The sequence below is a fragment of the Rattus rattus genome, chromosome 4 (assembly GCF_011064425.1).
Source record: "Rattus rattus isolate New Zealand chromosome 4, Rrattus_CSIRO_v1, whole genome shotgun sequence".
Classification (NCBI taxonomy): domain Eukaryota; kingdom Metazoa; phylum Chordata; class Mammalia; order Rodentia; family Muridae; genus Rattus; species Rattus rattus.
The window spans coordinates 130,285,214-130,312,044 of NC_046157.1; the positions used below are offsets into that span (position 1 = coordinate 130,285,214).

Here is a 26,831-nt window from a genome sequence, read left to right on the forward strand (position 1 = left end):
AGGAGCGTAAAAGACATCATGTTTTTGGTTCATTTAACTTCACATTGAATATGGTATTCAGTCAAATTCCCCATTCAGTACAATTCTAAAGATACATTCTTTTAAAAAAATTCACAAACAACGTATTTGAAAACAACTTTTAAAAATTAGCCAGTAATCAAAGAATATGAACACATCCTTCCAAGCCTTTGAACAAATTATCAAAAATTGCATTTGATATTCTTTGAAACAAGTCCAGGTAAGCTTCCCAGACTCCTTGACAAAGGTGGGCCCCTTTCATTGCAGCCACGTGCGACTCAAGGAAAGCCTTGGTGCTGTGGGTTAATCATTATGTCAGTGGTGTCTCCATCACATCACCCAGGCTCCTGGTTCAGCTCTCCCCGGTTCTATAACCACAGATGCTTCGTGAGACCGCTGACCACTGCTCCCCACGAAACGTCCTCTTTCTAAACTACAGTCTTATTTATGAATCAGGAAAGTTTCAAAGGAGGCCCCCATCTGACGACTGCTCACTGATGAACTTGCAGCAGGGAGGCTTTTAGTCTCATTTTGCGAGCTTCTCGGAGAGAAGGTTTAGCATTTCAGAGTCTGGATTTGGCCACTGGCTAATACGCCTACTACTTAACACCATGTACTCACAAGACCTTGTCATCAGGCTGCAGTGAATATTCTCAAGAAACAGGTAATAGTGCACACGTGGCACTGGAAAACAACAGCGGAGTAATAAAAGGGGGGCTATAAACATTGTGTTCCTGTGCCAGATAGTGTAAGGTCAAATGTGCTTAACTTTCAAATTTACATTAGCTTGGAAAAATACCTTTTTTTTTTTTTTTTTTTTTAACAACAACCCAGTTATCAGCCTGAAATGAATGGGAATCTCTTTGTAACTGAACTTGACATTTAAGAGCGTTGGTTTGAGAGTCAGGTAGGAATAACCTGTGAGGAAAGAACGGCATGAAACTCTCCATGTTGAGGTGGTTTCGCTGTATCTTCATTTCTCAGATTACTTCCATATTCTAAATGGAGGCAGCCTTCCACATACGTGCACCGCTGGGCTTTTAAGGAGACGTAAGAAAAGACAGGACAAAACCAAACAAAGCAAAAGTCCCCATGAAAATAAGCCCTAAAAAAAGGAGTCGCACCTTGCCGTGCCTCTTCACCTCTTCTGCCACAGAGCCATATGCACTGTGATGACTGTGCCACCATCAAGGGCTCTGACAAGACACACAAAAGGTGTCATCCAGTGTAGTCATTTAGGAGGCTGGAAATGAGCTGTGTGTGTGTGTGTGTGTGTGTGTGTGTGTGTGTGTGTGTGTGTGTGTGTAGGGGAAAGGGAGGGAGGGAGGGAGAGACAGAGACAGAGAGAGATTCAGAGAGACTGGGGTGGGGGTGGGGCGCCGGTTTCACAATCATGCTATCAAAAATGTAATATTGCTTGTGAACCAGGTAAATCCTGCGCTGTCCTTTCCAGAGCTACAGTCCTCAGGGGTGTTCCTAACACCTCCGTGGGAACTGTGGAATGCACCAGCTGCAGTCACTCTGGAGCAGAACCCAGGACCCCAGGATCGCTTCAGCATTTTATGCAAATAACAACTTCTAGAATGGGATTTTCTTCCTTGTGGAATAGAAGCATCTAGAAAATACAATTCCAAGGGCCTTGGCCTATTAACAAATGAACAGAACTGACCAAATCACATGGGTGACAGGGGAGAACTGGAAACTTAGAGAGGGCTGTGCTCATTCCAGCCCTGGTTTCAGTGGGAGTTTTCTCTGCTTATGCGGAGTGCCTCTGTCCCTTCCTGGTGATTCTCCCTGTAAAGCGCAGTTGCTGGAATGCATGCTTATGTATGTGTCTGTTTCCTAGCCCCGGTGCTGTAGCCTTAGACTAAAACGGGTTGTAATCATGAAGAAATCAACACGTTGGATAAAGGTGTGTTTAAAAGAACTCTAAACAAAGCAAAAGCAGGGCCCAGGCATTCCTTACCACAAGTTTTGATCCTTTTTTTGCCTGAAAGTAAACATTTCAAAATGTAAGCTTTTTAATATATTTGCTGTTAAATTACTATCTTTCCCTCCAAATTGTTGCATGCCTTAAAATGTCCTGAAAAATCATGCACTCTCCTTAAAGATGTAGCAAATATTTACAACTGTCTGATACCCTGCTTTGGTTTTGACATGGGGAGGAGTACGGTTTAAATACATAGATAATTTTATGGTATTTATACATTTACATTAATAAGGCTTTCATTTTGGACCTAATTTTATGTAAATGTTATTCAGATTTCAGTCTAGTTTTCGAGGAGAGGTTAAAGGGTGCTTCTCCACTCAAATTAAGCAGGGACAAATATTATGACTTTTAAAATTGTTCTAAATGACTGTGTTTTGTTTACTAGGCTTATATTTATACAAAACATTTTAACTCTTTAAATGAAACCTAATTTCATGATGAAAGCCACAGTCAGAGAAAAGACCTGGGAATCTCATAAATCCAATATCGTGTCCTTTGTAAACCCCTTTTTGCGAGTTTTGCTTAATGAAATAAATCAATTATCACATTTAGAAAAATCAGGGAGAATAAAAATTAATCTAAGGGTTTAGATTACGTCCCCAAATGTCTTACCTTATAAAAATTATCCCGAAGACTTATGCTTAAAATGTGTTTCTTGGAGAAGAGTTTTAATGTTTAATGCTTAATGTATATTTACTTAAAATATACATTACAAATAGAGGTAAATAGGCAAAGACTATTTTCACGTTTAAAAATTACTTCAGAAAATGGTGTTTTGAGGCAAGAAAGGAAGAGATCAGCGGTGCCCTCAGAAGCCAAGCCTCCAGTCTGCTGTCTGCTATCTTTCTGCATGTGGTCAGGGAAGAGAATGTGCAAGGCAGGCTCTGACTGAAACCCTTGCTAAAAATTCAGAGCTGCATTTCAGAACCACGTATTAATAGAATAAACTTAATTTGGTTTCCCACAAGAGCAGCTGCTTTTCTATTTAATTATGGGTTTTCAACAGTAGTAATTTTTCCTTGACCTACTCAATCTCAAAAGTCAGGAAATTGCTTCTTTTTAAAAGCTGACAATGGCCCGGTATGTTTCCAAAGGGAAAAAAAAGAGACAAATTACAGAAAACCATTAGTTTAAACATATTTAAATAGCCAGAAAGAAGTTTGGACAGAAAACTTGGTGAAATATGAAGAAAAGTTATACATTGATTATATTGTATGGTAAAGCATATACATTGAGATTAAAATATTTTATTTTTTTAAGTAAGATACGAATGTGTTGAATGATTATAAAAAGCCCTGATGCATTAAAGATGGCTGAGTTCTTGATCTTTGGTAGGAATATGTAATTGTAAATTTAGATATTTCATCTGTATCCTGTGTGCCAGATGAACAGGACAAGGTATTTTAAAAGAGGAAAGTTTAGCTTATGAGGAAGCCATGGGCAGGATAGCAAGATAAGCATATAGCTCACTAGGAGGCTGAGGAAAACCCAGGAACAAGAGGCAGGGACTTTATTGAGAAATAAAGGAGGGAGATGTTTTTTATTTAAATTGTTAAATGTCAATGAAAAAATGTACATAAATTTTTCTCCAAATGGAAAGAAAAGTAATTTTGGTTTAATAAGACAAACTTAATTCACGGCTGAGGGGTCTTAAAAATTAAAAGGGATTTTTTTATATATATTATGTGTTTATCAAACTTTTAAGCTTCCTTTGTGGCATGTGAACAATTTGAATAATTTGAGGCTTTGAGATTTTAACTGATGATAGAAAATTTTAAAAGGATAAATAAAATTGCAATTTAATTTTATCATGTTCCAAACCTTTTTTTCTTTTTTAAACGTGTGCATTGAGATTTCTTCTGATTCATACATGGAGTTAAGATTCTTAGAAAGGAGTTAAACCTGGGGAAAGGATTTTTTTAAGTCTTAGTTATTAATCACGTTCTTTTCATCATTTTGGAAACGACAGAAATTATATCTTCATAGCAAAGCATGGTTTCAATACTCAGGCTAATTAAAGGGACCAAGTTACAGAATCTAGGCCATTGGCACCATCGGGAAGTCAAAGGAAGCTTTTAATGAACATCAGAGCTGTTGGGACTCTCAGGACTTTGATCTCTGCTAATTTTGATAGAATTGATATCAATCAGATGACCCAGGAGTCCCTTCTAAGTGCAAAACCTCACGTTGCCCTGGACGGTGGAGGTTCGAAATACTGTAAACTTTATATGGTAACACCATCCACAGTCCGCTTACTGTAGCCCTCAGAATGCCAGACAGCAGTGGATCGTACAGTTTACTTAGAAAATACCTCTACAGCACTCCACTATCCCCTGTGAGCAAGGTCAGGGTGGCACTCAGTACTCAACAGGTTCTTCAGAGACTTAGAATTAAAAATGGTAACTTTTGCTAACATAGGGGGAAAGGGCCCTTTAGATTCCCTCCTGGGATTCTGGGATACAAGCTTGTGCAAAAAGGACTTTTGTTTTGTTTTGTCTTGCAATTCTGAAGGCATGAAAATCTCAATAGAAAAATAATACAGGTTTACACCAAAATTCCTGAAAATTATCAGCCCATAACTGCCTTAGCTGTACCTGACGTCCTGTGGCACAGTCCCCATGCATAGCTCAAAACAATGCAGGGTGTGTCCGGAGCGGGATTCACCACTGATCTCATGCTTTGCTGAGACATAATAAAGCTAAAGATTCACATGGAAATAGGCCCTCAGCATAACAGCACCGGGGATCGGATTCTAATTTAGAAGTTAGGGTTAGGGTCACTAGCGGTAATGAGTGCTTGGGCAATTTGTGCCTTGTTTTTAAGTTAGGGAGTTGGTGGTAGCTGGGTAAAATGTGCTTTGAGTTTTTAATGTTTAACAAGTTTTTAATGTTTCAGCTAATTGTTCCTGTATTGCCTACCTGTGTTATATGCCCAGCTTTAAAAAAAAAAAAATAGACATTTTGACGCCCACAGAGGAGTCCATTAAAGGTGGCCTAGAGAAACATGAGGCCAGTTAGTGGCGGTGCAGAGCAACAGAATCGTTAGCGTGAGATTTATATGTTCTACCAATACAAATGGGAACTGTAGACAGGCCATGATCACCGAACAACGCTGGGGATTCCAAAGTAAGACAGACACTCTCTCCCTCCTCCGCATCAAAACAAGACCAAAGACAAGCAGGGATGAAGAGAGCCAAAGAACCAGCGAGCAATGTGGGCCATCTAGCCCCTCGCAGGAGGCTCGTCACAGATGTCTCGCTTGAAGATGACGAGAATTCCCATCTCTTGCGTACTACACTTTGTAACAGCGAAACCATATAAAGACATCATTAAAATGTCAAGGCAATGTGGAAAGAGCCCGAGCAAGAGCAGAGTACCTAGGTCGGGCAATGTACAAGCTTAGCCAGACAGCAAGGAAGAAGTAGGGTGTAGCAAAGGAGAAATGTGAGCCGAGCAATGGGACAGGTGACAAACGTGGTGGAGAATTCACTGCTTTAACCCCACTTAGCAGCTACCTTCCCCAGCTCTTACCTTACACAAATGAACATGAAAACTGTCACTCACAGTCACTGAAGACAGAATTTATGACTTCGTGGTTGCCGTTCTACCGGGAAGGCTCACCTCTGTACCTGCCACTCAAAACCTCTAGGGATTGTGATGCTACAGCATTGGCTACTGGTGTCCCCATTTTATTATTGTCTTTTTCGTTTGCTGGCAAGCTGAGGTTGGCTGTCAACCCGGGACTTGGGACTGAACTGGCCAAATTCTAGCCGCAGCAGATTGGCTTAAACCTTTTGCCTTGTGGGTTCTTGTCATGAGTCTTTAAGATTGTTTTAAAGCAATGTTTTTGTCTCTGTGTACTTTACTAATTCATTCAATGAAAGATACTCTGAAAGAGGGCCTGATATGGCTGCTTGGTAAAGACATCACGTGGGAATGACTCTGGAAGTCTAAGCCAGGAGAGCCGAGGCTATTAGGGAGGGCAGGCTTGAACAGGTCAGGAGTGTAGGCTAGGTAGTGGGCTCCAGCATCTGTGCTTAGTAGTCAGCATCAAATATATTTCTAAAGGTAAACTCGAAGATTAGATACAAGATCTAGAAAAGATTATCTAATCTTAGGAATAGTACTAATTGCATTAGCTACTGTTGCTGTAGGAGAAATAACAGTAACTATTGGTTAAGCTAATATGAAGTGAATGTTTTTCTTGATAGAAGGAGCTCTCAGATGGCTCTTAGAAGAAAAGATCCGAATTTGGGGTCAATTTCTGAACGATGCAAAAAAATATTTCAGCTTGTGATTCTCTTCGTGTATTTGTTTTCTTTTAACTTTATCAATGCTGAGAGAACTGGAAGCAGCTGCTGCGGTCTTCTCCCCCCTCTTGTCATGCCTCTTCCCCTTCCTCTACGCCCCCCACACTGGCTCACCTCTAGGACCATGCGAAGGTTTGCCACTGGGCCTGTGTGCAGCTGGAGATGGAGGTGTTTGAGTCCCTCAGACTTCCAAACTCTCCCAGTGCCCGAACTTTAATCAGCTTGAGTTTCATAGCATACTTTGTCATAAGAATAGTTTTAAAGGGCATATAGGGGTTGGGGATTTAGTTCAGTGGTAGAGCGCTTGCCAAGGAAACGCAAGGTCCTGGGTAAGGTCCCCAGCTCCAAAAAAAAAAAAAAAAAAAAAAAAAAGAAAAAGAAAAAAAAGATAAAGGGCATATGGTTGAGAGTAAGTTTTAAAATTAAAAAAAAAAAAAACCCTTAGTTGTTGGTATAATGTTTGTAAGTTAGGTCTGATATTCTTATTTATTTGACTTACAATTTCAAAATAAAATTAGGTTCATTTCAAATACTATTTTTCAGCTTGAAAAAAAAAAAACACCCTCACTTTGAACGTTAAGCCTTTACATTTTGCTCTCAGATCCGGCACCCTCTAGTATTTGGTTAATGCTATAAAAACAAAATCCTCACCAAACTACAAAAGCAGAGCAGCCTGGCTTCATTCAGCTGTCGCCCTGGAGCCAAAAACTTGGTCTCGTCACATGAAATTTTATAGTTTCATACGTCACCGTCTTGATGTGGTAATTTTATTGACTTTTCAGACTTTTTTTTTTGTTTAATTTCTAATAAGAAAACATTCCATAAAGAGGAATTTTATTATTTAATATTTTCCAAACATTTGCGGAAGAAGAGGATGTGAAAGGAATCTCTCCCCATGTGCCCCTTGGTACTCCTCGATGAGTCAGACTGGATTCAAAACCAAACGTGTTCTCGTGTCACATCGCCATGGAAATGTGGCTTTGGGAGCTGGACAGAATGGATCCCTTCCCAGATAGGAAAATTGTCCTTAGAAGAATAATAGAAAGCTCTTACTGGCATGTGACATGTGACATCTCCAGTTTTCTTTCCCTTTGCCTTGCATTCCAGGCTTCTAATAATATCTTTAATGTCAGCGGAATGACCTTTCAACAAATTAACAAAAACCAAACAAAACAACCAACCAACGAACAAACAAAAAAAACCACCACCACCTCCAAAAAAAACTTGCTAAAAATAGCAACAAACAATTATTATTTGGAATTTAATGGCCATCTTTTGATACTAATACATTTTTACAAATATGAAAGCAAAGGCATAATCAGGATTTCTGGACTTTCTCCATGATCTCTCTCTCTCTCTCTCTCTCTCTCTCTCTCTCTCTCTCTCTCTCTCACACACACACACACACACACACACACACACACACACACACACACACACACGTGTGTGTGTCTTTTGTGGAAAGGAAACTTTTACCTATGGCAAAAATTTAGAAATTTGAGGAAGAGGTACAGAGTTTACAAAAGTTGATTTTGAACGTAGGACTGTGTTAATATTACTCACATTTGAGTGGCAGGTTGGATTAATATCCAATTGAGATACCTTTTGGTTTTCCCTATCAGTAAACATTGGTAGACGAGAAAAACACTGGCCTTGTGGCAAGCCTCTGAGTGCAGATCTGGTTTATACCTGAGTGAGAACTGTAATCTACGGAGAGAAAAGCGGCCCAGAGACCTCTTTGTGTGAAACATCTCGACATACTGTTGCCTGTTAGAGCGTACCGAACACACACACTTCTGTTTAGTAATATTTTGGGGAGCTGAGATTTAGGGAAGAAAAGGCTGTGGTATTTTTTACAGCTAATTCTAAAGCTTCCTGGGGTTATTTATTTATCTGTGCTATGACGAGCACACATTATTTGTAAGGACAGTCTCAGCCTAACATTTTCTTTTTTGTTTAGCTGTGGTTTTTAGACCTTTGAGTTTTCTTTCCTTTAGCTTTTGGGAAAACCAAATAAGTGCAGGTTTCCTCCAAGACACCTCATGAAAACATTTTTTTTTTTTTAAAGAAAATGAAGAGTGAACCGAGTCTATATTTGTTTGGAAGATCATCTGACTACTGCTAAATGGAGTATCTCAAGCTGAAAGTGAAATCTGTTTCACTGCTAAAAATTGCCAAGAGTTTTTTGACTAAGATTTGGGAATCTGCAGAAAATGTAAAAGTTTTTTTTTTCTACAATAATCTGTTCAGTGAACAAGCTGTGAAAAATAGTTCTGTATTTTGTCCTTGTGATGCAGCAGACGGTGAATTTCCATTTTAAAGAGCGACGTGAGTAGCTTCTGGCATCCTCTGTTGCCTTACTCCAATCGACTTACACTGACTTACAACAATGCAGTTTATTATTTCTTAAAAAAAAAAAAAAAACACGGAATTTTCCCCCACGGCGCAGCTCTACCCTTCTATCTGGGATCAGAGGGGAGGGCGCTTTGAAGCCTTATCAAATGGGCCTTAAAATACCACAGAGTATTAGGAAGACACCATTCTCTGCAGTTAATGCTTTGCACTGGAAGGGCTTTAGAAACAATTTATGGTTTCTTCCCAAGCATATTATTTTGAGGTAGGTGGTCCCATAATGAACAGTTATTATAAACGGTTAAAGGATAATTTTTTAAAAAGGTATAATTATGATTCTCATACGGACATAAAGTGAACATGTGTTAAAGATTTTATTTAATTCATTAATTAATGAGGGAAGCAGTAAGATGTTACAACCTGCTTGAAGGAAAATTCAAATTCACATTCACACAAACAGACAAATAAAGAAGGCTGACAGGGCTTTAGGAAAGGTGCAAGGTTGGTCAGCATCTAAGGAACAGGAGGTGATTGGATTGTTTTCTGCAGGCCACACCTTGTTTGTGTTCCTGTGGGGAAGAATGATTTGCATTACTAATTCTCTGAAACCTGGAAAGATGTAACAGAGCTGAAAGACAATGAGAGGCAGAAACCACCTGGAAGGGTTTGCAAGGCAAGGGCCCTGAAGACTCTTTTTGCTTTATTTCAAAGTCTACGCAACTTTTAAAGGATCCAATTAAAAAGTCCTTTCCCCACTCAAAGGAATCAGTTTTGCATCTGGGTTACCAGGACAATATTTAATGTATAGTAGGTCCACACATTTTGAATGGATGAAGTTTTTCTAATGTATTCTACCAAACGCTTCTTCAATAACCCAGTAGTGTAAATAAGTATTTCTTTTTGTCTCCCAATTTTAAGCATGTTAAAGAGTCTGAAAGAAAGTTAAGGCAACTGTAAGGGCTTGGTGCATACCTTTCTTCTGTATTCTAAAGGTTTGTCCTTATAGATAAGTGTAACCATCACCCCTCAGTAGGGAAGCTTTTATTTGCAACAGAGACCATGACAGAGAACTTCGAGAGATTGAAATGCAGAGTTGCGGAGCCCAGTCCCAACTGACACATTTATGGTACGACGTCTGCACCTGAGTTTCATGGATCATCGCAGAGGAGGGCGTGGGAAGAACGTAAGAGCCAAAGGAATGGAGTTTGCTGGGAAATTATGTCTTCTAAAATGTCAAAACTTACACTCAAAGTCTCAACAACATGGCTGCCCGAACAAGACATGGATACAGACGGCACCAGTAGGCATCCTAACCCAGATGGAGTAAAGTTCTGGAGGCCTCAAGCTACACAAAGAACTGCAGGGAAGTAATGAATGCTCAGAGTGGGAGAAGTCGTCTTCTCTACAGAAGAGCTCACTGAACACTCGCTACCAAGGAGCCAGCACGGAAAATACACATATGAGTAACACTGTAAGACTGGGTGGGCTGTATTTATAAATTTGGGATATATGTATATATATGTATATATGTGTATATATACATATCCTAAGTATATAAATAGTTCTAAACACATATATATTCCTAATACATATGTATTCCTAATATAGGCATATTAAATACATATATTCCATAAATAAATATATATATTTATTTAAGAGAAAAGGTCATGATTTGAAAGAGAGCAAGAGAGGGGATAGATACATTGGAGGGTTTGTAGTGAGGAAGGGGAAGGGGGAAATGAACTAATTGTTACAACCTCTATAAGAACAACAATACCAACCAACCAGAGCTCCCAGGGATTAAACCACCATCCAAAGAGTACACATGGACAGACCCATGGCTGCAGCTGCATATATAGCAGAGGATGGCCTTGTTGGGCACCAATGGGAGGGGAAGCCCTTGGTCCTACCAAGGTTCGATCACCCAGTATTGGGGAATGTCAGGGCAGAGAAGCAGGAAGGTGTGGTGGACTGGAGGGGGATCACCTTCATAGAAGCAGGGGAAGGGGGGTTAAGATATGGGGTTTATGGATGGGAAACCAGAAAAGGGGATAACATTTGAATTGTAAATAAAAAACATGCAACAAAAAAAGAAAAAATATTTAAGAATTTGTTTCCACAGCTAATGAGGCATCTAAGAAAGGGCAGAAACAAACAAACAAAAGGTGATCCTGAGTTGAACGTGCACGGTGTTTCTAGTCTCTCCTGGAAAAGCCGTGGATGCTCATGGCTGAAATCAACGTTAAACTGTCCGAGGAGGCTGGCGAGGGCTGGATGGTTCTCAGTACTCGCTACTCTTGCAGAGGACCCAGGTTTGGTTCCCAGCATGCACACGATGGCTCACAACTGCGTGTAACTCTATTTCCAGGAGATCCCGCTTCATTTCCCTGGTCTCTACAGGCACCTGCATGCACGTGGTGCACATACATCCACTCAGGCACATATACATATACTTACACATTTAATAAGTAAATATGCTTCTGAAGGGTTAGTGGCCTTAGAGGGTGTAGGGCAACCTTCCTGTTCCCCTCATACTATCCTGGCTTCAGGCTATTACAGAACATATTCAGCCAATACTTTGGTTTTGGTATCAGTTGCTATTCTTAGAATTTATTTTCCTTTAGCCTTAAGTTGACTGGGTAATAACCTTAGGAACATGGACTCAGTTTTTTGAGGAGAGTTCTGATGTCCAAGCTTTCGTGTGCCTGGGATTCTGTCATTGGTACTTTGTGCTCATTAATGATGGTTCTCAATGATCTATGTGCCCATCGTGAGATTTAATGCTTCTTAATGGTTTTATACTTCTACCTATCAGTGGGGAAAAATTTTAATTTTTTTAAAGATTTATTTATTTATTATATATAAGCACACTGTAGCTGTCTTCAGATACACCAGAAGAGGGCATCAGATCGCATTACAGATGGTTGTGAGCCACCATGTGGTTGCTGGGATTTGAACTCAGGACCTCTGGAAGAGCAGTCAGTCCTCTTAACCACTGAGCCATCTCTCCAGCCCCAGGGAAAAATTTTTTTTTTTTTTTTGAGTTTTCCATAATGAAGCATCTTTTTAATGTGAAGAAACATATGCAGTTGGTAACATTTCATACCCACAATGCCCCAGCAGGCAACATGCTGGAAATCACTGAAATGCAGGAACACATATCCAAGTCTAAATTCACATTTGGTTCATTTACACTCTAACCAACAACATACTCTAAAATACTAACTAGTATTCTTTTTTTTTTTTTTTTTTTTTTTTAACTTGAGTATTTCTTATGTACATTTGGCAAACATCCCTTCCCTCCCCCCTTCCTTATGGGTGTTCCCTCCCCACCTCCCCCATTGCCGCCCTCCCCGACAGTCTAGTTCACTGGGGGTTCAGTCTTAGCAGGACAGGGAAAAATTTTAAAAGGTAACTTTTGATGTACTACTCTATGAGAATTTTCATGAGGAAATGCAAGGTTAAGACAGTGGAGTCTCCAATAAGGACTTTGAAAGGCCAAATGAGAAACTCTTGTATTGTAAGGTCAGATCCTTGAACAAATTATTTATGGTCCCATTATATTATCTTATAATTTATGAAATATTTCCATACATTTTTTTACTTCATTTAATCTTTATAGTAGTCCTGCAGATTTTAGCTGTGTACAATAAGTGTGGATTCCAAAGGTATTTCCCCCACTGTGTAAAATACATGGCTAACACAAGTGGCTTGTTCTCATCAGCTGTTGAAAAGCTGCGTGTTGGTCACCACACTGTGAGTGTTGTGGTGGTCCGTATCCTGCCCGCAAACAATAAATAGCGTGAAGCCGGAACCACAGCCTGATTCATCTGCCAGTTATAGGTGTGGTTTAGAATTTCCTCCTTCCCAGGTTTTGCTGTTCCCACTGAAAACGTTAGTTCCCTAAACACTCAAGTCTAGACTCATTGTCAGTTCGTGCTTTGTCATCAGATATTTTCAGATGCAATACAATTAGAGGAGAAAATCCAGGACACCAGTTAACTATTACTCTGTTTATAACTCTCCATTACAACGCCGTGTGTTTGGGAATGATAGCTGGACTTTGTAAACCGTGTGACTTCAGGCAAGCATGCATGACTGCCTGGTGCTTCCCAGTCTTAATATCTAGCAGGACTTTGAACATATGACTTAATTTTCTAAAGTGCAAGGAAGACGGCTTTCTGTTTAAGGAACAGAGGTTGTGTGGAGACTGGGTACAGTCAAAGTATTCTTAGCTAAAATATATTATTTAAATGGGAAGCATTATTACTAAGAAAAGGAACAAGGGGCGTGAGTTATGCTATGATTAAATTTGCTTTTAAACTCTTGAACCTGAAAGGCCGAATAAGTCTGTACTTATCTATCATTTTGTGGACCGTAGCTGTCCATCTCAAAAGTGATTTTTGGATGGGTTTTTATTAAATCCATGAATAAATATCATGAAAACATTTCTAACTCGCTTTATTCCTCCTGGACCAGTAGATACAAATTTCTGTGGCTGAAGCCAGGCAGAGAACTAATTTAGAAATGCCCTCAAACAGCAGTGAATTTAAATTCTAATGCACTAATGCACTGAGAGCATTCTAGATGTATGTGCGTGTTGTGTTTCCACACACACGTGTGCTCGTGCCTGTGCTTTTGAGTACTGCTCCGTGGAGGCTGAAGGTTGGCACTGGTTCTCTTCTAGCACTGTCCACCATAGTTATTGACACAGGTCTTTGGCTGAACCTGGAGCTCACTGATTCAACTGGCCAGAGAGCCTTATGGGATTTTTTTTGTCTTCACCTTCCCAGTGCTGGGAATACAATCTTGCAGCACTAAACCTAGATTTGTATGTAAGTGCTGGTAAACAGTTCCGGGGCTCATGATTGAACAGCAAGCATTTTCTTGATTGAGCCACCCCAGCCCTAGTTTGGAAATCAATAACGTTAATTTATTTAAAAACATTTCCCATTTATTTAAATGTTTTATTTTAAAAACCCCCTTGTTATTTACTTGTGATGAATTTTTAGCTATGTTGACCTTTGCCTGTTCAGATGCTCTCGTGTCCGTTATCACTTCGCCTCGTTTTAGGACGTTACTTCTCTGTTAGGATACCTCCCTACTGCCGTCATGGAGAGGCAATCGGGTCTGATCAAGCAGCACCCCCTCGATTATCCTTTCTGAGGAGCCATTCCTGTTCACCCGGCATCAGCAGGCATCAGCATCGAGGTAGCTCAGAGCAGCAGAGGCAACCTGAAGGCTGTGAGAAAGCAGCCTCATCCCCAGCAGTTCCAACCGGAAGTTGGGTAACCTGCTTTCAACTTCCAGTCTTTTGGTTCTTAGATCCTGCTCATCATTAAACCTGGTCTTAAATTAATTAATCTGGTCTTAAATCCTGTTTTTTAAATTATTATTATTATTATTATTATTATTATTATTATTATTATTATTATTTAAAGTTCCCCCACTTATCTTCAAAGTGTTTTTTTCTTGTTTGTTTTTGTTGTTGTTTATTTTATTTTATTTTATTTTTTAGGTGGCTTCTACTTAGGCTGTCAGCACTCCATCTTCGGATCCTCACATCATGTAAACAGTGTCAGTGTGTTTGTGCTGCAGAGTGGCAAGCTAACAGAGCACTGAGAACCTGACGTGGTTCCGGGTAACCACTAACTTCTCCACTATTATCACATCACTCTGGTTACTACCATACACTATGTAATCACCTGTTTAATTGTTGGCCTCCCAGAAGAAAAAGTAAGCTTTGGCAAGAATTTGTCTTATGGGACTACCAAGAGAGCTCAGTGGGGGGAGGTGCTTGCCTCAGAAGCAGGACGACCAGCATTTGATCGTAGAATCCATGTAGGGTGGAAGAAGCAGCCGGAAGGTTTCCTCTGACTTCCACACATATCATGGCACATGTGTGACCACACATGTACTATTTACATACATAGTAATGTAATAAATAAAAAAATAATTTGAATGTGTTACTTTGACATTTACCCTTGAATTTAGAATATAGTTGCTATTCCATACTTATTTATTGATTAGAGTAAAATTAAGTTAAAATTTAAATTTGTCACTGCAAGCATGGTGTACGCAATAACTTGTTACGTTTACTTAAATTTAGTTTAGTCGACTCACGTGTCTTATACCCACATTAATATGAAGAATGGAGAAGTGGGTATTGTGTTCTCTTCCCCCTGCCTCTGTATATATTTGTGATTTTATAGTGAAGACATGATGAAATAAACTTTCATTTAAACTTTCTTTTTATATACCTTCCTTTTACACAGCTGTGGTACTATACAGTACTGTATGATAGATTCATACTCACTATTAAGAGTGGATTCTATTAATCACGTGTCTAGCTTATTTTGTATTTATTTGCGCTTGTGTTTGTGTGTATTGTGTGTGTATCTGTGTGTGGGTATGTGTGTGAGTGCAGTGCCCACAGAGTCCAGAAGAGGGCATCAGATCCTTGAGAGCTGGAGTTATTAGCAGAATTAGAGGAATCTGTGTCCCAGTGAGACAGAAACTGAATTTAGGTCCTTAGAAAAAGAACAAGGGCTCTTAACCTCTGAGCTGTTTCCGCAGCCTTTCTTTTTGTAATCTAATGCAAGAAGCTTGCTCTAGAGTGAGTGCAAATCCTTCTTATCACAAAACACGCTGTGAAAGTCAGCAGGTGAGAGGCTCGCTCTGGAGTGAATACAAACCCTTCTTACCATAAAGCGCATTGTGATTGATACCTTACTATTGGTAAAGGAAATGTGCTTTGATTTATTGTCCTATGTGATGGTTTTTGTGTAGGCAGAAAAGAAGCCCTTTGTACCTCAGACACTGGCAGCAGCAGCACTGGCAAGAACAGCCCCCATCACCTGCGCATCTGTTAAAATGTAGGTTGGGGACCACACAAAACACATACTCAGGATGTATGTGGGGAGAAGAGTTACCGGAAATCTTCATCTTTAAAATTTCTGAAAAGTCCATCCTACAAATTTAATTTGAGAACTACAGTTCTAAATAAACAGCAAAATGTCCTCAGAGCATTTTCAAGACACAGGGTGAAACCTTTTTTTTTTTTTTAAATGAAATGTGAAACTATACATTTCACAGGTTCACACTACAGTGAGAGATCCAGTAATAGTTCTGAAGTGAACATAAACGCTCCTGTGGTTTAGGTTGTATTTTCCAGGTTTGTGATGTCACACTACCAAATGCAAACAGCAGAAGTCTGCAGATGTATACATTAACTTAGAGCGCCTTTTTAAATGTTAGGGAAAGTTTCCTGTGCTCTCTCACACCCTCACCAGGTCCAAATCAGACCCACACTTCCTAATTAACCTAAGAAAAGCAGCACAGGTGTCGAAATGAGGCTTAAAGAGCTGGATTGGAGCAGACTGAGGCGCTTTCTGTAAGTTAGCGATGATAAACTTTTACTACGAAAAGCAAAATCGCTCCGATAGTTGAATTTTCTTGGCTCCTGATAGTGGGTAAGGTTTGATAAGAGTCTATGGAAATGGACCATGAACGTTCTCAAGTGTGGGGACAGCGCGAAGACAGACCTGTGGCCTGAGACTCCGGGTATAAAGCGTTCACAGTGGTTATCGCGGGTCAGCCATGAGCATACGGAGATGGGGAAACTGTTCCTTCCTCAGGAAGGCTTGGGAGTGTGGGCGGGAGGTCAGGGCACTGAGCGGCTACATGGTTCACAGTGTTTGGCTAAGGAGCTATTACTGTTTGCTCGTGATCTGCTCCTTCTGAAGAGGGTGATGTAGTGATCCTGACTGATCAAACCAGAGCTCATGGGAAACTGATCCCTTGGAATGTGGCAAACTGCTATCCTAAGCTTCCTGCCACGTGGTGAGAATTAGCCAACCCCCTGTAGTGGTGACCTTCTGCTTCCTAAACTTAAAGGAGCTTTGTCTGAGAAGACAAATCTCCGAAGCCAAGGCATCTAGGTTCTTCTCAGAGAAGGGCAGAGAAGACACTACTCTGCAATGCTATTTGGACCTAGGTCCAGACAAGAGGAGACGTGAATGGTGTTGACTCATGAAAGCTTGGGGGACTATTTCTTGCTACTGCACAGCATGGCTGCACTTATTAGCAAAATAATTTCCTGATACAACCTTGACCATCTTGAGTTATAAAAACTGAGAGTGAGGTATAATAACTGAGTGATAGAAGTCTGGCTGGATCAGGAAAGACGAACTGTTTCTTTGTAACCACTCATTAATTTGCTTAGCCACTCAGCAAAATAAGGAGTATTGATTATGTGTCAATGCTGTTCCGTGCTAGGGGGAGTGTGGCGTTGTGGTTTGTAGTGCATTTGTGTGCTACAGAGCTCCAGGTGTGAGACCTGGCTATTGACATTGTTTGAAACCTCTTATTATTACCTTACTTTCAAGATAGCAATTTCCTATAGTATCATACTTTATATATTTGGTAAAGAAAACGAGTAGATAATATATGTAAATACTTTGCCATTGAGTCCTACCAAACCAACCCTCAAAGATGTTAGCTGTTATCTAATACCTACTTTGTCCTTCAGCCACTCCAGTCCAGCTGAGAAGGCTGCTAGTCACAGCAGAACCCATTTACATGGGTAATCCTGGTGTTAATATTTACTAGCTGTTTAACAGTCGCCACAGCTAGTGACAGTTCTGTAGACGGAGGACTGGGTCACAGGCCAGGCTGGCCCATCTCTAGGGTTACAAGGTCCACTGTTAGCTCATGGATAGTCATCAGGATCTCGGGGAAGAACAGGCTCTCAACTGTTAGTTTCTTGAAGTGCAAGGCCTGACATTCACATGTCTTTGCTGTGTTTCTGGAGCCACCATCTCAGCTCCTGGGGGTTTCACTGCGTCTGTGGTACTCGCATCCCAGGACTTCAAACTAAGTTAGGTATTTCTCATATTCAGAATCAGCCTGACTCCTTGTTTTTTATAACCCTTAACACTTTTGTGCCCTTGGTGAAGATTTTAGCTTTGGGGGGCTCATGTGGTTAGACATAGAGATAACCAACCCAAGACATTTTCTACTTTCCTTATATCCGCAGAGACCCTTTTGCTATTCAATGCAGCATTGTCCGTCACAGAGTCCACAGTTGATCTTGTGGACATTTAATTTGGCCTACAGGATGATCTGAAGCCTAAGACATACTTTCGCCTGATCTTAATGATAATACATGAATGCTTTGTGTATTCCAAGTGTATTAGTTACTTTTGCATGGCTGTGACAGAGGACATTGACCAAAGGAACTCATGGTAGAAAGAATTTATTTTGGCTGATGGTTGCCTATGGAGAGTCACCGGGGTCCAGGAGGCATGGTGGCAAGTGGTAGATATGGTGGCAGGAACAGAAGGCTGAGAGACCCCTAAGGAGAGAGTGTGAACTGGAAGCAGGGTGAGCTATAAACTCTCAAAGCCTACTCACTGGAGACACACTTCCTCCTTCAAGGCTCCATATTCCAACTTGCCCGATGAACAACACTACTTTGGACCAAGTGTTTAAATACAGCCTGGAGGAGGTATTTCTCAGTCAAAGCACCATACCAAGGCTTGCATCCTATGTCTCTACTCTTCCTGTCTGGTTTCTTTTCTACAACACCAAAAGCAAGTTTTTATTTATTGCTTTTATTTTAAAGATAAGGACGGAATTGATATTTTTAAAATCGTCTTGTCCCTAACCAAATTAAATTCTCATAGAAGAAATCAGAAGAGAATAGACTCAAACCAGGCTGGTCTGACCTGGTCCATAATGACCACTGGAGCTGCCTAAGACCTCGTGCTTCACTACATGCAACCGGTGGCTTCTCAAGCTGGCCGTGGGTCAGTCATTATGTTCTCTGCCTATAGAGCTGTTTATTTCATAATATGTGGCCACAGACAGCCTTGCTTTGGCAACTTCTGGAAAGGAGGTATAAGCAGTCAGGGTGGACACTGTGTATACCACAAAGAGATGGCCCTACCTGATATTTCTAGAAAACAAGTGTGGAGTAGGCCTTTGCTAGGCATTTCCGAATGTGTCTGGGCACTCATTTAAGTCTTAAAGTTATTGAAGCAAGTGTCTCCAATTTAGAGAACATGGAATTAAAGCGGAGGCTTTAACACACTTCAGGTTCCACAGCTAGAAAGTGGCAGCACTAGGAGAGGAACTCAAGCTGTAGTATTAAGCATTGGATCCAAGACCTTGCTGTGCTTGGTAAGCAGTCTAGGACTGAACTATATGCCCAGCCACTTAATGAATCAATTCGTTACTTTATTGATGGAGTCCCCAGACTTGCTGAAGATGACTTTGAATTGTCTCTGGATCCCAGGCAAGCCTTATACTTTGGCAGCTTCTGGAAAGGAGGTGTAATCAGTCAGGATGGACACTGCCTATACTACAGAAAGATGGCCCTTCCTAAACCTCTTGAGTAGCTAGAATTATAGTCTGTGCTAGCAGGCCCAGCCCTTTATATTTAAATACGAAGAATTAGTAATTTCTAGATTCTTATGGGTGTTTGGTAGGTATTTGTAATTTATTCTCTTCCCCATTTCCTAGTGAAGTACACAACCAGAGTACATAACCCTGTTATGTCAGGGTAGGGGATGGGGTCCTGTTTAGTAAGTAAACTCTGTCCCTAGCATGGGAGTCAGGTGGCAGTGGTTGGGATAGCTTGGGCCATAATTAGTAGACAGTAGACAAGGGCCTAGAATCCCCTCTTTGTTATGACTCTGAAACCACATTCAGCAACCATTTCAGATGGTCACCCTTCTCTAACCCAAAGCACTCCATCTGCCCGTGGACGGTTTGTGCCATTATACGCAGCCTTTCTTGTTCTTTCTAGACTACGGTGGTGAGCAGCCGCCTTCCCGACCTTTATTCTTCTCCCTCTAAAAAGCGACGACGCCATAAGAACACTCGCTCCCAAGAATCTGTGCGCGTCTTTATTTATTTCTGTTCTGCTTTAGCCTCTTTCCACAAATATCTTAAAAACACAGGCTTACATATGTGGCTGTTTTAAAATGCTTTCGGAGAGAGCTGTTAAAAAGCGATGACAAGTTGTAGTTGTGCGCGTGTCTGAGTGTGTGCTCACTCTCAGAGCAGGGGAAGCTATGCATCAGTAAGATATAAGAGGAAATTACACAAGACCAAGGACGTGAGGACACTTTATAATGACGGTCACGTCCTTGATGGGCCTCTAGCCACTACTGAATTTGATAATCTATGTTGTAGTAGGGTATATATTATGAAGCCAGTGGCAAGTTTGGTCGTAGTGGCAGAAGTGAGTTGGTAGTTTGGTGCTACTTGTAAAAGTGACTTCTGGGATACCTGGAAACTTGGTTGTGGTTTTACAGAGTTCCTCATAAAGAAGTCAGAAGAAAGGAAGATGACTGTAGGTCCCTATGTGGCATGGTGTCCCTTAATAAGATGTTTTAGCTTAAGGTCGAAAAACTATTGATAAAAATATATTTTTAATTATTGGGCCAGACAGGGAGACAAGAGACGGTTCCTGCTTTTTTTTTTTTTTTTTTCTTCATTAAAAGAAACGTATACACCCAGCCATACATTTGAAGCATCACATTTTCCTGCCTTTAATGTGACCTCTTGGGTTTGTTCTCTGAAAGTTTCCCATAGCTTGAGTTGATATTATTTAACTTAACATCGTGTAGACAAACTTGAACTTCAAATCGAAGGAAGGTGCTCTTGTAAGAGTTTATTTGCTCTCATTAATTTAGAAGCAAACTCTCTGTGACAGGAAAGTGTTTTTTAACCCCCTGCCAATTAAAATGCACCCGACGAAATTGTCTCGCGTATAATAGGACTGTAATACTCAACAGCTGAAGGCTGCCATTTGGAGGACTTTGATGAGGCTGGGGAGAGGCGGGGCCAGCTTCACCTTTTGACAGCAGTGGAAATGTTTTCAAGTTGTAAAGCATGTTCTGGATCGATTCTAAAATGAAAATGTGTCAACTTATTTTGGAATGTGAAGTCATTCAAGTTTACAGTCTCCTCTGTCTAATAATTGTAAATTGCGATGCCTCGCTACCCCTCTTTTCTGACTGGCGTGATGAATTACTAGACAACGCTGGCCTAGAAATTGCAGCAATTCTCAAGCACAGGGAGAAGTAGGTTCGGGTTTCTTACTAGACTGCGGGGTTACAAGCAGCATTTACTCAGTCTTGCTGTGTCTTTTGTGAAGTGGAGATTTTATAGCTGCGGCTTCTAAGTCAGCCAAAGGCTCACAATGCTGGTACAATGTTCAGCGGGATTTCATTCATTATTTACACATAAGATCCTTACTACAGCCACTTTAAAGGAATCTGAAAACTCTTCAGTAAGCTAAGACAAAATCATTCCCACTCCCATGTTTCTGTTCTGGAAGGTTCATAATTTAACGCATTACCAGATACTTAACACTTAATGATTCAATGATACATTAAAGCCCAGTGGTTGATATAAATACCACCAACAGAAAGCAAGATCATTCATTTATACATTCAACAAATAATTTCTGTGTAAAATGCTGGCAGAGTCTTGGCTATACATGAGTGAGCATAACAGACTGGGTCCATGCTTCCTGGAGTTGACAAGCAAAGAAAGCAGACCTCTCTCCTTATGGGACACTATAGCACCAACAGATGACATGCGGTTAAATTCATTTTATTGAAAATTGAAATTGGAAAGTTTTAAATATGGGAAATAATGGTTAAAAAAATAAAATAACTGGTCTGGGAATCTAGTTTGGTGGTAGAGTTTTATCCCTAGCGTGCACAAGGAACAGGTTTGTTCTCGGCACCTAAAAATAATCAACTAATAGGCACAATCACCAAATTGTATAATTATGAGGCTAGTAGTCACCTCAAATATCTGGTAGACAGCAGTAATGAGAAAGACTTCTCCAGCATTTCTTTACTTCTCTGTCTCATTCCAAGCCTTTAGCTGGCTTCTGACTTTATTTTTTGTGGGAATAGGCAGTGCTGTATACAAAACGAACACGTGGGCTAGAACAGAAGAGTTAGCTGGAACTCTCTTTGTAAGAGCTTTACAATAGGACGGGACTGTAATAACCCTTGAAAAGAAAATCTCTTCTCAGTTTGAATGCAATGTATTTGGGGACATATAATGTCTTCATTTGCTGGAAAGATGATGTCCACACATAATGGCATAATGAGTTGTGATTTCGCATCTGAAGGTAGAAATGCACTGTGACATCCTGAGAATTTGGCTCTGCATACATGACCGCACTATTGGATGAGAGGTAATGAGTAGAAATTTGAACTGATACATGGGTTCACGAGCTAGCGGGCAACTCCTTGCAGCTCTGTGCACGTTCATACACAGGCACATGTATGCATATATACAATGAACATAGTTAATGTCTGGTAAATCGGTTTGAGGTTTTAAGTAAGATACTGCCCAGCTCTGTTGCTTCAGACAGGTTGCCTGACACTGAACAAGGTGAGACAGACACTGCCCTGCTCTAAAGCTGGGTTTGTCTACAGGGAGAGATCACCTGTTGACTGCCTCTGCAAATGTCAAAGGCGGTGCATTTAAATTGCAGCTTGACATAGCGTTTAAGAAGCTCAATGGCTAAGGATATTTGGATGCTGCCCATGTTGGTCCTTTTGTGAGCTGCCCCATGTGGGTGCTGGGAAATGAGCTTCTGTCTCGTTTAAGAGCAGCAAGTGCTTGCAGCCGCTGACCCATCATCTAAAGAGCCCCCAGTACTGGTACTTTAAAAACACCAGTTTATGCTTCCTGACACAGAGGCTAGAGCTGCAATGGATTTGATGTCATCTGACGATGGAGGAGAGGAGTCAGATTTTAGGAGTGCTTTTTGGATAAAGAGAATTGAGGTGAAACAATCATTAACATTTATGAAGCCTCAAGGGGCCAGATTATTTCTGAACAATAGTCCCAGAGCTCTCCGTGGCCCTGCAACGAAGTACTGGGCTTCTGGTCCATTTCCTTCCTTGCCATGAACTTGAGCTCCAGTGTTTAAGCAGCACCTTCTCCTGCCATGGATGAGGGTTGGGACATATTAATATCAGAGACTGTTTAAGCAAGGCAATAAAATGACAACCCTCGACTTTAACTAACCCAGCCTGCAAGCTAATCTTAAGGGGGCCCAGTTGGAGGACGCTTGTACATTAATTAACTCTAATAGCAATGAAGGAAGGGAGGGGAAGGAGGTTGAAAGGCGTTAAAAAAAAAAGCTAGAGAACTCATGCTCAATTTCCTTCTGTCTTTTTTAAAGGTGTTTAACACTCGTCCAATTTGGTCAAATTATGGTCAGGACAGCAAGAGAAACCAGTCAGCTTTAAAACGCAGAGTGTGTGAGACGGGACATGATTACTTTGCCGAGTCCCCACTTTTTTTTTCTTCTAAAAGAGACAAAGGGAAATACTTAAGAACCAATAGTGACAGCGACAGCAATCATTGAGTTGCAGGGTACCTTTGTCTCTGGGGGGGCACACAGTAATTTTTACATGTCTGCCACTGAGTGTCAAACCTTTCCTTTTCTTTTCTTTCCATTCTAGATGGCCAAACTGATTATCTAAAATAGAAAATTAGCACACAATGGGTTTACTTGGAGATACCCCTTATGCAACTAATGGCAAAGCTTGTTAATTGGTTGTAAATGCCAGCAGGTTGCCAGGATAATACTTCAGAAATAAGCGGGTATTCTGATAATTACAGCAATCTTCATCTATAAAAGCTTAAGTAGATGGAGTAGTGGCTGGCTTAAAACCAAGATTTATCCCGCTGCACTCACATTCAAAGAAAAAATAAGACGAAAACAGTAATGTAACAAAACAATTATATAGCAGGAAGCTTTGTAGGTTTTCTAGATTGGGAAAACTCAGAAAGTAAAACAGAGCTGTAATAACCAGTTATGGAAAAATAGGCCATTTACATTTGTGTATAATTAAATAGTAGGCTATGCAATTTCACTTTTTAAAGTAAACTGCCTTTTCCTTTTTTTTTTATAGGGCAACGTAGCCATAATTGCTGCATTAAAGCTTTAATGAAAGAAAAAAGCCGCAGATCAAGATGACATGCCACGTCTACATTTGCACCGTGGCGCTCTGCTTGTTTAGTAATGGGAAGCTACTGAGGAGATTAAAATTGCAGAATTCTTCATAGTTTGTTCTGAAATTGCTATAGGAAGATCATTCGGGGTCTAAAATACACACAATTTATTTTTCCACCTTCAATTTGCAAGAATTTAATGGCTTGCCTAACTAGTAGGTGGTTGGAGATATGCTTTATGTTGAAGAGAAAACTACTTCGGATCATAAAAATGATCAGAAGTGAGTGGATCAGAATTTTAAACCTCAGGCGATTTCCTTAGCGTGTTAGAAGATTGCCCCAAGTATTATACTATAGTTTCTGTTTACTTGCTGTGCTGTAAGAAGCCTCTGGCTTCAAAATATCAACAGGTTGGTTTGTAATATTGTATTTCTATATTTTTCAGGATTTTAAAAATCACCCCCAACCACATCTGGAACTAGTATAAAGGACAGCGAGCTCCTGTACAGAGGTGACGCTCTGGAGAGTTGCTAACTGGTTTGTAGGATAATTTAAGCTGCTTGTATGTTTGTTTTTTAAAATAGCTTCCAATGAGCTCCTTTCTTCCAAGTTTGGAATTTTCTTCGTATCTCAACTCCACATAGGTTGGCTATGTTTTCTGCAAACCATCGCTGGCAAATAACGTCAGCGGAGACCAGAACCCTTCAGTACGTGTCACAGCCCGGAACAGTGGGAATACGCTGACACATCAGCAAGAAAGTAGCAAGGTCCTTAGTGCCAGGGGCTAAGGGGGGAAGTAGCCATATAGTTAACGCATGCTATTTGTGTAAACTTTTCTTCATTTTGCAAAAAGGACAATGCAACAGCAACTCTTAAGAGAGAAACCCGAGGAAGGGACCCGGCAAAGGCCTGGGTTCTTGGCTTTTGGAGTTCTCACTTTAGGAAAGCGACTAAGTCGCTCCACAGTTTTGTTTTGGTGTTTGTTTCTCACGGGCTTGATAAAATGCATCTTTCCTATGAGCGGTTCTCCTGGAATGAAAAAACTTCAAGTACACAGCCTTCTGGCATGGCTGGCTTTCTCACAAAAGTAAGAATGTGCTGTTGGCATGAGGGCTGGAGCCGTGGGTAAGCAGAGCCCGCAGCAATCAGAGCAAGTGCCGGGCGGAGCAGCCTGGCCGCTCAGAGCCTCGGAGCTACTTCTGTGAGAGTGTTACCAAGGAAGAAAGCTGAGGGAAGGGGTTAGGACAGGCTTCAGAGGACACAGAGACTAGAAACACCATCTTCCACCCCCAAGATTTTGTGTAACAAATAAAAATGGATGTTATAGGTGCCTAACCACTTGCCTTCCTGGCCAAACAGCAAAGACAGTCTTTCTAGTCTGCACCTCTGAGGCTGCCTCTTTGAGGCTGGCAGCTGATGCAGGACTTAAAATGGGGGCACCCCGGGCGCTGTGTTTTAATAGATAAACCATTTAAAGATATTTTCTTTTTGCTACATCTTTATATGTGGTGGCACTGAACAGAGAAAATGGTAGAAGGAAGCCTTCAGCAAGCTTGGTCGCTGGTCACTGTGGAGAGTGTGGTGCTTGGTGAGCAGAAGATAAAAGGCCGAATAGACAGGGAGGAGCATGACCTAGTGTATTCATACTGCCCACCAGGCTCCTCAGCAGTTTCCCTTCTCTCCACTCAGCAAGAGGTACCGGGCCGCGGCATCACGAAGCAAACAGTGCCTACCTTCACATGAGGGACAACCATGGAGATCAACGTCTGTGAGAAGCAGGCTCAGAAACAACTCGCCAATTCTATAGCTTATAGGAATTATTTCCTAATACAATTCCTACTTAAATAAAAAAGGCCAACAAATGTTCCCATGCTTAGGTTAAATGCTTAACAATGTGAGATGGCTTTCCACACAGTGGGAATATCTATTTTCCTGAAGAAGAGAAAGGGATTAAGTGGAGAGGGTAGGCCTCCTACACCGTGTGTAGGGTAGGCCACACACTCAACAATCATTTTTGTTACTTATTCTCTAAGTTTTCATCTGGCTTGGGCTCATACTTATTCTGAGGGGCTCTTGACACGTGACATTTTTGACATCTCTGAAAACATCTTAGTATAGAAGTAGGGCATAATCTTGTCAAAATACATTTTACTTTCTTTATGCCCCGGTACTCACTTCTCCTGTTGCTTGGTGACATGGACATTGCGCAGGGTGGGCATTTGAAAAGTCTTTGGGGGAGAGTTATTTTTAATTAAAGAATGGAATTTTTTGTACTTTCACAGGTCTTAATAATGGGCATATTAAACTGATTCTTGGATCAAAATGCTAGAGTCCATGCATTTCAGGTTGGAGCCTTTAAAAGCCAAGTCCTCAGACCAGAATTTTTTCCCGGGAGAGGAACACACTTCCTCATCTATGGGAAGAGTGTTGCGGGCCATACGATCGCATTCTTGTGTGGATCCCGTGTTCACCCCGTCAGTGAGCGTTTTCTCTGTTTCTGTGTCAGTTGTCATTAACCAGTTACGAGTCTGACATGTGGGTCCGTCAGGGAATAGGATTTAAGTCACTTTGGCTTTAGTGCACGTGATAGATTAGTACAGAGTTTACCAAAGCCACTTTCAGTGGCTTTTCAAAAGCAGACGTGCATATGTTAGGGTACCTCTGCTGCGGCATCAGCGACTGAACTAGCTGACAAGTGACAGGAGGTGCCCTCCCTGGTATTCCATGAAAGCACGCACAAATCATAACAAGTTGTGTCTCTTTCATGAGACAGGGAACACTTCTCTTAAAGCACACATGGCTATATGGTGTGTTTGTGTACATGAAAATTCATGCTGCTGTCAGTTTTAATTTTGCCATTTTTGTTGTTTTTTTAAGTTCCAGGTTTGAAGTTTTTGAAGAAGCTTAAGTGATTGCTTTCAACTTCCTCTTAAATCCTATTTAAAGAGTCTATTGAGGTATTAGTAAAAGAAAAGCAACGTGTACTAGCATGGAGAGAAACTATAACATACTGAGGACCCTGTCTCTTGGGCTGTAGCTTGCTTATTTACTGACCAATAAATGCCTACCGTGTGGCGGCAGCGGGTCATATACTGGGGGATGCGTAGCGGGCCACGAGTCCCAGTGCTGTCTGGGTTTCCGTGCCCTCGGGGAGCCCTGCAG

General features: G+C 40.9%; 1 long non-coding RNA gene across 1 annotated transcript; it reads left to right on the top strand.

Moving 5' to 3' along the window:
• Positions 1 to 349: 349 nt before the first annotated feature.
• On the top strand, positions 350 to 25,279 carry LOC116899397. The gene is made up of 3 exons (XR_004387727.1): positions 350 to 682; positions 8,386 to 8,645; positions 23,630 to 25,279. It is a non-coding gene; the product is annotated as an uncharacterized LOC116899397 (long non-coding RNA).
• Positions 25,280 to 26,831: the final 1,552 nt, after the last annotated feature.